Here is an 11,227-nt window from a genome sequence, read left to right as displayed (position 1 = left end):
GCCAGATCACTAATTTCAGGCCCTTGCTGTAATTATCATCATTTAGCAGCATCGGCCAGGAACCATCCCCAGACAGATGGAAAGTATCTTATCAGAGATACCTCTGTATTCTAAGAACAGACTTAAGCATCCAGACTATTTGTATTGAAAGGCGGTGTGATTGTGCTAATTAAGCTTCTTTCTCCTTTCCAGGTCTATCTCTAGTTCAATCCCCCCTTAACAATTAACTCAGAACATAAAGGGTCCTACGACAGTACTTCTACCCAAGTGAAACTTGCTAGCCATAGCCTAGTGAATGAAGCACACTTCTCCTGTGCTTGCCAGAAACTGCGGGAGCAGAGATAGCTGTGGGGATAAAGGCCAAGGGAATAAATTTGTTAATTGCTCTAAGGTCTGTTCATTCTCCATTGACCAATTTCTTTTATAATATAGATGCTGTGACCACTCAATATAATATACCTTCTAATATCTTCTCTCAGAATGTGCTGTTATGATTTATTCTGAGGTTGTAAGGATGTTAATCTGAGTTATTCCATTGTTGTAACATGGTCCAAACCCACAGGTTCTAGCTATGTTAGCCAACATATGTTTTAATTTTCCTCTCTGTCCTTCTGGGCCATTACATTTGAGCCATCGTTGCACTCTGTTTCACTTGAGATAATGTTCCAATTCCTAACAGTGAACATTTACCTCCTGAAGAGGCCAAGATGGATCCAAAATTCGGGTTGCAAGTTATAGTTCACGTCATCACCTGTGTACCAGACCAGACAAACCATAAACCATTTTATTTTCTGTTAATTTGGTCTTTGTCATTTATAGAGTTTGGCCAAAAATTTTTCTGTCTTATGGCTTTCTCTTGAATTTCTTTCCTCTGTCTCGTTGTTCTATACTCTGAGTTAGCCTGTTTATTCCAATAGGCATTTGGTTAATTGTAACTGCTCTGTAGGGGGTCTCCTCTTGGTGCAGAAATGTCTGAACTGGATTCACTGCTTGGGGCCTGCCTGAGGCCCTTGCTGGGAGTCTCCCGAGACTGAGTCAAAGTATTAACCTTGTCTGACCCTTGTTGATTCTACATTCGTTGTCCAATGCCTTCCCTGTACCACACCTTCTACATCCAGAAGGAGGGGACATTTCTGTTGCATTGTTCCTTGAAGAAACATCTTCATAAGTGACCCTTTACAGTCCCTTTTCAATTCTGTCTTCCATGTCCAAAACATCTGACATTCCTCAACTCTTAAATTTTTCCTACCACATATGATCATGATCCTGAGCGCTCACATAACCGTCTCTCTAGTTCAATCTTCAAGGGTGTAAAGATCTTGCCTTAATGGCGATTATTCTCTTGTTATCCTGCATGTTTCTCAAAAATCCAAATTCAAATATTATCTGCTAGCTTCTGATTTGGACCATCTCTTTACTGCTGAAGTCAGTCTTTGTAAGAAATCTTGTGAAAGATTCTTTGGCTGTTTATAACCTTGGTGAAAGACGCAGTTTTCTTTCCTGGTCCTAAACTTTGTCCATGAATTCAAGGCTCCATTGACATAGAATTAATTGGATATCATTGCTATGTTTAAGCTCCTCTTTGAACGACATTTGCCACTGGAGCTGTTGCCCAGGTTCCGAACAGCCTGTGCCAGCTCCGACCGTCCTGTGTATAATCCTATTATAAGTGACAGGAGTTTAACATTTGCCTTACATATGGGAATGATGCCATTAAGATACTATTGCATCCTTAAACCTTCGTAAGTCTAAACATTTCAACTGGAGTCTAAATATTTGTGTATTCACTTGACCAGGTAGCTGTTTATGGTGACCGCGATAAATTAAGGTGATGTGCTGAAAACAGGCTTTCTTCTGTAACTTATAATCCACCGTGAAACAACTTCACTGTTAATTTCTTCTGTCGAATCTGAATTTCTCTAAATTCATTTTAAACGGTTTAACAAAGTTTTTCTTAAAATTTTATCCCTGGCCACTTAAATTGATTATCTTTTAAATTGTTAAAATAAGGATAAGAAGAATTAATAATGTACATAGTTCGAATCAAGAATTAATCTCTTCCAATAGTTGTTCCATTGTCAGACTGCCTAAATGTTCAAACAAAGCCCAATTTTCTCATGTACACCTAAAACCCATTTTTTGTTAAAATGGGGAAAAAAATTCTTAATAGTTTTCCTTTAAAATAAAAAAATCTGTATAATTGACTTACAATTCTGGCAGTAGAACAGAAATATCCGAGGGAATTTCAACACAACTACCTAGATCCAAGGGGAATCCAGAGAGAGAGAAAGGAGAGCAAGGAACAGCAAGGAAAGCATAGCCACGTTCTGGTAAAATGCTTGTATCCAACCACTTGTTCCCACTTGAGCTGAGTTGAGCCTGGCTTCCTTAAGCTCTGACCAACCACGTGCGCTGGCGTTTCAGCCAAAGACAGCCTATCTGCAGTTGCGTGTGCTCAGCAATTACTGGTAGCTCCTGCAGGGCTGAGTTTTTCATAGCACTGGCTTACTGAAGCAAGTAACTCCAGCTAACAGCAATGCTTGTAGCTAAGTCAGGTTGGCCTGAAGTCCGAAGTAACTTGGCCCTGGTTAGGCCTTGAGTAGGGAGGCCGGCCCACTGACTAAAGGCAAGCAGTTTATGCCGAATTTTCTTTGTCCTGTTGGGCACCAAATGTATAGATGTACCATCTGTTAAATAAGAAATGCAGAGACAAATACAGAGTTTATACCAAGGGTCAGAGCATCAGCTGAGAGCTGAAAACCATTACCCTTCACTGCGTGTGCTGTCCTTCCTCCTACAAGAGACCTACTTCTGGGTCCTGTCTTTCATATAGTCCTTTCTGTTCTGCTTTCCATTGGTTGTAAACACAGCACATGACCTCCTGTCACTGCCTGTTGTACCGGACCTCCAGGGCTTCTATGGTTGGTATTGAGATAAGGCGTGGTTGCATGCCGGTCTGTATTTTGGAACACACAGAATGCCTGCCTGGCTCTGCCTCCCAAGTGCTGGGATTAAGGCGTGTACCACCATGCCCAGCTTCTGTTATGGCTTACCTCTTGTCCCCAAGGGCAACTTTGATTAACATACAAATAAATCAGCATTTTAATATGTATGCACCACAAAATGGAAATGAGGAAGAGCCAGAGGGAAGAACAAGATGAGAAGGGAGATGGTTGAGAGCAGATGGGAAACAAACTAGACAGCATGAGAAAGACAAAGATGGGCAGAAACTAAGTATGAGGAATTAAGATAGACATAGAGAGAATAGCAGAATGTGCAGAGAGAAGTCAGCAAGAAAGGAGCTAAGTAAGAGAGCTGAAAAGAAGCTGCTGCAGAGAGAGAACGGAGCTCAGAAGACCAAAGTGTATGACTAAAGAATTTTGTGTGCAAAGAGTCACTTAATACAAACCAAAACCCCCCCAAAAAAAAAGGAAATTTTTAAGATAGCTGGTTGTAGGTTCTTCTTGGACCCTTGGGAGTGCCTTTTGAGGGGCTGACTTCCCAAAACCTCATACTTTCTGGAGTAGAGGGAGACAGACCGGCCCATAGACAAATGACAGTTACAAAAGTTAAAGGGGAAAACCTCATAATTAGGATGAGGTTGTTTAATTTTAATGGGCATGTTAATTAGGCTGAGCCAAAGGGAGCTTTGATTGTTGGGTCTTCAATACATGATAAGCTGGACCTTGGTAGTTGTGTATAGGAGAAGAAATGCCAAATAGGAATAGACCTTGGTGGGTAGCTTTGAGGATGTACATCTTGAGGTTCTTTTTAGCAAGGCAGAGGGAATGGGGAAGGGAAGCTTGCCAGAGCGCATGCTCACCACACTGGCTAGATCCTTTCTAATCTTTATTATTGTTTTATTTTTAAACAATATATCAAATATAGCCCTAGCCAGCTGTGTATCCTATGTAAGCCCGTCATAGCATAGCCTTGGAATCAGGTTTCTTCCACGACTTAGCCTTCGCCATTTACTGGGATTAAAGGTGTATTGCTATCAACCCAGCTTTCCTGTTCCTCTTTTTTTTCTCTTTCCGTTTTCTTTCTTTCTTCTCCTCCTTCTTTACCTTCCTTCTTTTTTCTATCTTTCTTTCTTTTTCTTCTTTCTTTCTTCTTTCTTTTCCTTCCTTCCTTCCTTCCATTCCTTCCTCTTCCTTCCTTCCTTCCTTCCTTTCTTTCCTTTGTTTATATAAATTTGTTATTTGTTTGTTGATTTACTTTTTGATTTTTTTGAGGACAAGATCTCACAGGTAGATTTGCTGCGATGAATGCCCTTAGAGACCATGGGAGCTTCAAATTCATCAAGATCCTCTTCCATAATTTTGATAAAAAGGTTGACATACGTATGCAATTTTCAGAAACGTTTATGTTCTACTTGAATGTTGTAACTGGAGGACGGTTAACACATAGTGTGTTACAAGGATGGTTACTCAGGTGAAGAGATGGCACATTTATCATCTCATATTGTTAATTTTCATGAAATGAAACAGTCAAAGATCAATAAAAATTCCTAGTGCATGAGCTGAGGAAAGTGGTGATACTTATTTTGTAAAATGTGATTTTATTTGTATGTTAAAAAGTTTGCCTTAGGGGTCAGAGCAAGGCATAGTGAAGCTGGTGGAGTTGTGGTGCACGCCTTTAATCCCAGCCTTGGAGGCAGAGCTAGGGATCTCGTGTGTTCTAGGATACACCAGCATGGGACACATGCGTTTAATTCTCAATTACCCATAGAAGACCTGGGAAGGTCTGTAAGCAGGCAGAGTGACGAGGAAAGCATTGTGGTGGTTTACAAACCAATGAGAAAGCAGAACAGAAGTTATAAAAAGGGAAAAAAACAACAGAAGAACTCTCTTGTGGAGAAGGAAGACAGCGAGAGAGTGAAGGGTAAGGTTTTAGCTCTCAAGCTATTTCTCTGACCTCTTGGCCTTAAACTCTGCAATTGGCTGTGTTTCTATTTAACAGATGTTACATTACACTTGGTGCTTAAAGCATGTGTCACTCAAGTGTGAGATGGAGGTACAATCTCCAGAGCTTATATAAAAGTGGTTGGTGTGAAGGCTTACTCCCAACCCACAGCTCCTTTAGAGTTCTGAGGAGAATAGTAGGAAAATATTAGATATAAGGATTTAGAGTGTGGATAAACAGAAAATACAGGATATGTCCTGAGAGGCCTGGAACCTATTCCAACCAGCCCTGACTGTCTGCTGCCCATAGGGTATTTATGGAAAATGCTAAGGGTGGAGCGAAAACCTTTCCCAGCACAGCAAGTGGCAGACCATCTTCAAACACCTGCATCAGGCCCATGGTCCAATAATCCTCTCTATGCAGACCTGCTGGGTAAAGCAGTAGAACTTGAATAATGGCTCCCACACTGGGGTATGATAGTCCACCTCCCAATCCAGTGCACAGGCTGAAGACACCAACAGGATAGCGCGGAGCATGCTGGCCAAGCCAGACTGGTGACTGGACATTCCAGTTTGAAATGAGATGAGAACCCTGCCTCATTGAAAAGTGGAGACTGGCTGAAGAGGATCCTAGAGACAACATCTGGCATTCCCCATGCAGACACATGCATGTGTACTCTCACCCACATATGCCCAGACCACAGGCAAACATGCATAGTAACCACAATATCCACAGAGAGAAGGGAGAAATAGCCAATATGGGCAAGTTTCTGAAGTATGTCTGAATTGCACATCAATCTCTACACTTACTATTCCTCCATATGTCATTAGCCCCTTCCCTTCCCCGATCTTGAAGAACACTTCTTATTTTTGATGTGACTTATTTAGGAATTCACAAAAAAACAAATTCTTTCAGCATCAAAGTAGTTTTCCCTGAAACCATGGCATAAGACAGCTGACTCTGTACGTTCAGTGAAGGTACATGTTTGTCCCACAATAACTAATTAAGATGAATTTGGCTTTCTTAAATAAGTGAGCTGAGTGACTAAAAATAATTATTGTTGTATGTGAGATATTATGTGGTACATGGTATGCAACCATGTTCGTGTGCGTGTGCGTGTGCGTGTGTGTGTGCGTGTGTGTGTGTGTGTGTGTGTGTGTGTGTGTGTGTGTGTGTGTATTCATGCTACAATTCCTTCTTCCTTCATTGGGGTCCAGACATTGAAATAAACTTTTGGGCCTGTTCAGTAAGAGACTTTCCACCCTGTGTCATCTTGCCGGCTGATTCATCCTTTATTCCTTCCCTTAGTTTAGACATATGAGAGCAGTGTCTAAATTCCCATGTTTCCATTTCATTCCAGAGAGGCATTAGTAACACTGCATTTCTGTATTTGGATTGTGTCATTTAGCACACTTTTCTAAGGTTTGCTGTGAGCAGCAGAAATATGAGGTAGGAATTCAGCTGATTATGGCAAAAGCTATTACCTGGAAGAGTTAAGAACTCCTTCAGAGGATAAAGCCAAGTCTTAAGGAGTCTTGGTGATATTGGCTTTTGAATATTAGCTGTTTCCTGCAATGAATTTTTGTGTGCTATTGTAGCTTTTCCATTCCTAAAACAGTATGTTTGATGGTTCATTTGTAACAGTTTCCCCTCTACAGTTAAGGTCTTTGGAGAACATTTTCCAACTGTGCTAACAGCAGTCACACAGCCATACCCCCAACTTGAGACCTTTCTGTAATTATCATCATTAGCAATATTCGCCAGGACCTTCTCTGGACAAAAGTATCTTCTCTGAGATACTTCCCAGACTTTCTAAGAACAGACTTCAGACAGATAAGCATCCAGACTATCTTTAGAGAAGGCTTGGTGAATGTGCTAATTATGATTAACCTTCTTTCTTGCAAGTGTTATCTCTAGACTTCCCATTAACTCAGAACAAAAAGGCTTTTACATACCAGGTATATCAAGCTGTGACACAGGTTGCTTAGTTACCTAGCTACACTTCCCCTGCCCTTCCAGAAAACGGGCAGCTGAGTTAAGCTGAGAGAGATACGGCTCCAAGAAATAAAGGCAGTGACTTATAGAATCCTAATATTTTACCTAGCCACTTCTAAGAATATAGTTTAAGTACATATATGCCCCTTTTTAGATCTATTAACTGAATTTAGCCTTTAGTTGATACTGTTCCCCATTAGTCACTTCCCTTTTGGGTGGCAAAGGATATCTGACAATTACTGCTCTTTGGGTGGATCTTATCACCTCTGTTTGAACCTGTAAGAATCAAGCCTGTGTGACCTTGCCTTGGTCAGAGAATTGCTGCTTTGTATGGGTATATAAATGTAAGCCTCAGAGACCTGAGGGAGACTAGAAGAGAGGACTAGAAGAATGAGATGGAGGATGGGGATGAACTAGATGGGGAATCACTAGATGGGAAAGATTTAGATGAGGAAGAACTAGATGGGAAAATTAGATGAGGAAGAACTAGAATAGATGGGAGAATTAAGATAGAATTTAGAAAGCACAGCAGAAAAATGTAGAGAGAAATCAGGCAAGAAAGGAGCTAAGAGAGAGTGGAATAAAAGCTGTATCTAGAGAGAACTGATTCAGAAGAATAAGTATATTGACTAAAGAGTTTCATGGACGTAGATTCATTAAGATTAGATTCCTCAGCTGGTTGTTAGATTCTTCCACAGACTGTGGGAAAAGGGTATTGAGGGCAGGACTGCAAGAGTCTTGTTACACACTGTTTCCAATGAGAGGCTTTCTTTCCTTTTTAAGTGCTGTCTTCGTGTTCCACATTGTCTTTCTCATTCAGTCACTGAGAAGCATTTATGACTGTTCTGAATAATGGTGCAAGAAACAGATGAGCCTGGCTCTTGGGGATTGTCCTCACTCCCCTGGATTTGCACTGTCTGGTCTACTTTCTGTAACCAAATAACTGACAACAACAAACAAAAAGAAAATCTGACTTAGAGGAGAAAGGGTTTGTTCTGACAGCTCCAGGGATACAGCCCATCAACACAAGCAGCAGGAACATGAGGCAGTTGGTCACATTTCATCTACAACTGTGAAGCAGAGGATCAAAGTCCTGTGTTCATTCTCTTCCTCCTTTCCTTCGGCTTGAGACCCAGCCAATGGAGTGGTACCACTCATCTTTAGGACAGGTCTCCCAGGCAATGTAATCTAGATAACAGCTCATAGAAATGCCCAGAGATTTGTTTCCATGGTGATTTAAAGTTCCATCAAGTCAAAAATATAGGTTAACCATTCCTTATGCATAGAAATGAGATCTCTGGATCATACAGAGCTTCTATTTTATTAATTTAGGAAACACTTTGATGCACTTCAGAGTGTTTATACAATTTATGTACTGTCCAATAGCACAAGTCCATTTTTTCTCTACCTTCTTCAAACATTGTTGACTTCTGTGTTTTTACTGATAGTCAGCCTAAGATGTGTGATTATACTCCATTTCAATTTTGACTTCCAGTTCCCTAAAGATCAGTGATGTTCACTATAAACCTATTAGCTACTTGTGTGTTTTTCTTTTAGAAATGCATATTTAAGTTCTTTCTCATACTCAATCTCATATTGAATTTGTCTTTCTGTTTAGTTGCATGATTTTTAATATATTTTGAATATCTCCTAGAAAACATGTAGTTTGCAAACATTGATCTCCCATTCTGTTTTGTATCTTTTCTTGGTTATTTCTTCTTCTGGCAAGGAGCTTTTTAGTTGGATTCCACCCTATTTGTCTAATTTTGATTTTTATTTCCTGTACTTTTTGTGTCATAGCTAAAAATGCCATTGTCCAGATTCATGTTTAGAAACTAATTTTTTCTTCTCATGGTTTTATGTTGTCTGTTCATTCCTTTTCTTTTGTAACTGAAATTCCATGAATTTTGTCCAATCTCTGATATTCCCTCCTTCAGACACTGGTAACCAGAGTTTTGCTATTTCCATTCAACTTTTGTTTGTTCAAGATTGGTATATGGGTGGAATCTTCATGGCCTTTGTCTTTCTATGCCTGGTCATTCCACTTTCCTAGATGCTTGCCATGTTCACATAGACGTTTATATCACAGGATTTCTTTTTTGTATGTCTGTATCAGAGTCCATTGCAAATGTATAGCATGTTTTCTTTGTCCAGTCACCACTCCAGCTTGAGCCCCTGCCTTGGCAGTTGAGTGCTGCCTTTGCACATGCACACTGGTGGGATTGCTATAACCATTTTCATTTCTTAGCATTTAACTCTATATCATTTTGGCTGACTTTTGTGTATGATGTGCATAGGATCTAATTCTGCTTTTCTGCATGTGGATGCCCTGTTTCCCCAGCACTATTTCTTGAAGACACTGTCTTCCTGCTTTGTGTGTCTTGACAGCCTTGGCAAAGATCAGTTGATAGTTAATTCATGGAATTATTTCTGAGCCTCTTACTCTGTTCCATTGGTTTATATACTTTGTTATTATCATACTTTAAGGGTACTCATTGACACAGGATAATTATATAAATTAATGGGATTCATCATGATATTCCGAGAATGACAATGTCCACGTGTGGTTATAAATTGTGAAGCCCAATAAAACCTATCTGGGGATTAGAAGACTGAGCCAGCCATTAGATTAGACATACAGGCCAGACAGCAATGGCACACACCCTTAATCCTATCATTTGAAAGACAGAGACCTGGTATCTCTGTACCTTGGTGTCTCTATATCTCAGTCCACATGAGATATGAAGTAGAAAGGTTTTCTTAGGTCAATTTTAGAACTTCTTTTTAAATTCTCTGAAGTTTTAGGCAAAAAGTCGAGCTAACACATTGGGCAGCCAAAGGTAGCTAGAGGTTTTCTCCATTCTTGCCTGGCCCTGCCGTCCACAGCTGCTTAGTCCCAAGTAAACACACAGAGGCTTATATTATTTATAAACTGGATGGCATAGGCTCAAGCTTCTCACTAGCAAGCTCTTATCATTTAACCCATTTCTATTTATCTATGTTCTGCCACATGTTTCAAGGCTTTACCTGTGTCCCATTATATGTTGCTCATTGGGCAGCTGGCTTGTGTCTTCCTAGACTCTACCTTTCTCTTTCCTATCTCTCTTCTCTCCTGCATACCTCTAAGATGCCTTGCCATAGGCCAAAGCAGCTTATTTATTAACCAATAGGGACAATGTACATTCACAGCATATAGAAAGACATCCCTCAGCATTTCCTCTTTGAGTTCAAGGCCACATTGGGAACAGAGCCAGGCATGGTGGCATATACCTTTAATCCCAACACTTGAGATCTCATGCCTTTGCTTGGGAAGCACACACACCTTTAATCCCAGGAAGTAAGATGACAGGACACAGAAAGGTATATAGGGTGTGAGGAAACAGGAACCCACACTCTTGAGGCTGAGGATTTTGTAGAGGTAAGAACTTGTGGCAGGCTTGTTCTGTCTCTCTTACCTTTCAGCATTCATCCCAGTATCTGGCTCTGAGTTTTTTTAATCAATAAGACCTTTTAAGATTTGTGTTACACCATTGTTACCTCCTTTTCTCTTCTTGTGGTATCTGTTAACAGCACTTTGGAAAAGCTTTTTGAATAAACCATACTGCTCTGATTACTATAGCCCAGTAATTGTTTTAAATCAGGATGTTTGTGGCTGTTCTTGTTTAAGATTAATATGGTTAAAGAGTGTATTTTGTGACTTCCTGTGAATTTTAGGATTCTTCATTATAAAGAATGTCATTGGCATATTTGTAAGTACTTTGAAACCATCTGTGAAGCAATAATCATAGTTTTAAAACTAATGTTCTGTAGGACTTTGTCTGTTTCTCTTCTCGGCAGGGACCTTGTCTACTCTGAAATTGTGCAGACCTTGTCATGCTGTCATGTGAGCTCACATGTGTACCAGCACTTAAAGGCATGTGCTATTGTTTGTTCTATTGCTCTTGGCTGTTCTGACTACCATAGGATGAAATCAGAAAGCAGTTTTAACTTGCATTTCCCTGGTGGCTGAGAATGTTGAACCTTTTTTTTAGGTGTTTCTTAGTCTTTTGTGTTTCACTGTTGGAGAGCTCTCTCTTTAGTTTTCTATCCAAATTTTAAATCAGGCTATCTGGTTTTTTGATGTTCAGTTTTGTGTTTGTTTTTGTTTTTAATTCTTTATATATTCTGAATACTGACTATCTGGCAGATGTGTAACTGTTACAGACTTTTTCCTATTCATGAGATCCCATTATTAATTGTTCTTAGAGTCTGTGGGATCTTCCTGTCAAAGTCATTTCCTGAGCAAATGACTTCAAGCTTATTCCTAATTTTTCAGAAGAGAGCTTTC

This window comes from Onychomys torridus, chromosome 10 (genome assembly GCF_903995425.1).
Source record: "Onychomys torridus chromosome 10, mOncTor1.1, whole genome shotgun sequence".
Classification (NCBI taxonomy): Eukaryota; Metazoa; Chordata; class Mammalia; order Rodentia; family Cricetidae; genus Onychomys; species Onychomys torridus.
The sequence above is the reverse complement of the archived record's forward strand: the minus strand, read 5'-3'. Positions refer to the sequence as shown.